Below are 3,578 nucleotides of genomic sequence, written 5' to 3'. Positions count from 1 at the left end.
AAAGTAAACATTATATGACAAGTAAAGGTTAAACGATTGCAGAAATGTTATTTATTTTAAGGTTTAAAGTGAAGTCTTGTTTAACATTATGTAGGCATTTCAATATTCATAAGGATTCATTTTTAGGTGTCGTCAATACGTCAATTTTGTACGTTTAGATGCTGAAAATAGGTCAGTATTGTACGTTTTAGTGCCTGTAAAAACGTAAGTAAATGTACGTTTTATAGAACCACATGTTACGTAAAATACATACGAATTATCATGAGATCACGTTGAAATAGGCTATGTATGTTATATGATGCACGTATACATTCAAACGTTTGGGTTAGTAAGATTTTCATTATGGCATAAAATATCATAATGCAATGTCAGAAATGCCACCTCAAATAATAAAAATGCCCCCAAAATTCAAGATATGGATTGCCCTTTTATTAGTTCTTGTTTTTTTTTGTGTTAAGATAATATAGTTAAGCAAGAGTGCTATTTTCCTGAATATTAGCACGACTGCAAATGTGATATTCATTTTATACAACAGTTCAAAACATAAGTTAGTTAGTTATTAAGTGACCATTTTCAGACACAACATTGTCGGTTTGGACTGATTTTACTCTATTCTACCAATGAAAATAGTTCCAGTCAAAGCAGAATAGCTGAATCTCTCAGCAGCACAGAGTGGTGTGTCATTCTTGGATGATTCAAAATTTGTTACAGAATCTGGTGAGTCAATTATTTAATCAGCCATTCATAAAGACAGCAGCCACCTTCTTTGTAAGAACTGGTTAAAGAGCGAGATACGAACTCACAATTCTGAGGGAAAAATAAAGGTTTGAATTTCGATGTTTTTTTGTTTCCACCACAGAATTAAAAATAAAAAGGTAATTGTGAATTTTTAACTCAATTCTTCTCAAGATTATTCTCATCTCTCAATTATGTGGAAAAAAGACAAAATTTAGTTTTTTTTTTTTTTTTATCCTGTGGTGGAAACAAGCTTTCACAGTTGTCATTTGAGCACCTGCCACCCAAAAATGTCTGTCCATGGTCTGTTGCAAGCAGATTGCATGTAAAAGACCTATCAGCCCACGCCATCTAGAGTTTCATGACTAAATGTGACACATATGCATTTGTGTGTGTGTGTGTGTGTGTGTGTGTGTGTGTGAAGCAAGCATATATAATCAACATTGTCTGTTCATCCCTGTGGCAGATTCCTAGAGGTTCAGGTGAACAAGTATGATTATATTTTAAGGCTTTTCTTTAACATCTCACTAAAGCAGATCAGAGTTCATCACCTTCACGCTGGCTTTTAATTTCAATAAATGATGACTGAATTCAAACCCCACAGAGTCCAGCACATCCACTTAGCATTTCTAGTTCTGGCTGAATACCCCTCCGGGTTGCTTAAGGAGCCCAGATGGAGGCTGCGGAGTCTTTTTAGAGCACATGGTCATTAATCTTTCTAAAGATGCTGAAGGCATGGTTTGACATATCGCGGTAGTCAGGTCCACGGGGGTCTTAGAGAGGGGAGAGCTGGGTTTGTCACACATTGAAGCCACGATACCCCCTGTTTGCCGTTTACAGGGCCTGGCAGCCTATTCAGAAAAGCGGCAGGCCTTCCAACATCTCCGGGAATGTAATCTCTCGGCTTCTGCCATTCTCATGACAAGTGCAGTCTCACCTAAGGAGTGTGCTCAGCTGCCAGCAGGAGGCCAAAGACAAGACTTTTGGCAAAGTGTCTAACACATCCTTCATGATGGATAACAGCGGGAAAGACACACACAAGGGGTATGACTGATCTAGCTACTGAAACATAGCTTTCAGTTAAAGGTTTAGATTTAAATTCATGAAACGTTTCACTTGGATATTTATCAGTTATCTTTCGTGACACAGTGGCTTTTGAAGCATAATCGAGGAATCCCGGGATCCGCTGATCTTGAACGCCAAGACAACTTAATAGGAGTGACTTGGTATGATTTTTGTCATATGTATCATGTTGCTGTTTCACAGTGTATATTTTGACTTGAACAAACCACTAACTGATAATGACTTGCGCTGTGGGAGTATCTGAAAACCAAAGAAATTATTCCATGAATTTATATGAGGTTTTACACAATTTCACAGGTGCCTGATTACCATATGCATGCAGTATTGCCATATATGCAATATTTAATAGACATTTTGCTACTTCATCTACACTACCGTTCGAAAGTTTGGGGTGAGTAAGATTTTTTTTTGATAGTAATTAATACTTCTTTTCAGCAAAGATACATTACATTGATCAAATGTGACAATAAAGACATTTATAATATTACAAAAGATTTCTATTTCAGATAAATGCTGTTCTTTTGAACTTTCTATTCATCAAAAAAACCTGAACAAATTTTTTATTCACAAAAACATATAGCAGCACAACTTTTTTCACAACTGATAACAATAAAAGTTTCTTAAGCAGCAAATCAGCATATTAGAATGATTTCTGAAAGATCACGTGACACTGAAGACTGGAGTAATGATGCTGAAAATTTAGCTTTGACATCACAGGAATAAAAAAAATAAAATAAAAAATGAATTTTAAATTGTAGTAATATTACAATATTTAATATAGCTACATAAAAAATGGACCCTTGGTGATATATATATATATATCTCATGTAATCAACTAGTATTTACAAAATAGGAACATTCCTTTTTTTCAAGGATGAAAGGTTTTTTATTGCCCTGCAGGAATAGCCAATAAATTAAGATATAAAAATAACATATCACAACTCTAGAATCATGATTCATTTATTCAGTGGAAGTCAGATACCTGTGAGCTTAAAGCAATCATTTTATTTCAAAAGCTGATGGGAGTCTTAACCAGTGGTTATCTGCTGTTATCAAACATTTTGTATAATAGACAAGGCAGTCTATTACTTTGGCTCTGGGTATCTGCCAAAAAAGAAAGAAAAAATCAAATGAATGAAAGATTATTGTTATGCTTTCTAGATGGGCTAACATGAGAAGACTGCTGACATGCTTCTCATCAGATTGCCTGACATTTATCATGTTGAGATATGTTGTCTATAATGGTTCATTTTTCAATTAGGATTAGGTTGAACTATTGAACATGTCAGTACTGAGAATGTCTGTCTTTGGGAGAACAGACACAGATTATCTCAGACAGCAAGCATGAGGCTCAGAAATGAACTGACACAGTATGTATAAAATCATAGGCAGCACACAGTGTGTTATGGTTTTATATTACAAAGCATAGGTTAGGAGTTCTTGTTTCCAGTATTTGAGTAACAATACTTAACTACTATATTTAAATATTTTTTTGGAAGAATCTGAACTTTTTTTTTTTAGTTCTGTTAAAACCAAATACTTGTACATTTTACTTTATTTCTATTTTATGATCACTTAAAAGTACAAACATGCCGTATATGTCATCTTTCCTCAATGATTTGAAAATAAAAATCATACTTTTCTTTACTCTAATGTGACTAACTAACAAACCAATCAATCATGCTCACATAAAAAAGTTATGATATGTCTTCCAAGGCCAAATGAGGCTTTATATATTGAACAGAGTGAAATTGATGTTC

The sequence above is a fragment of the Sinocyclocheilus rhinocerous genome, unplaced genomic scaffold (genome assembly GCF_001515625.1).
Source record: "Sinocyclocheilus rhinocerous isolate Xijiao unplaced genomic scaffold, SAMN03320098_v1.1 scaffold1303, whole genome shotgun sequence".
NCBI classification, from domain to species: domain Eukaryota; kingdom Metazoa; phylum Chordata; class Actinopteri; order Cypriniformes; family Cyprinidae; genus Sinocyclocheilus; species Sinocyclocheilus rhinocerous.
Note: the sequence above shows the minus strand (reverse complement) of the source record.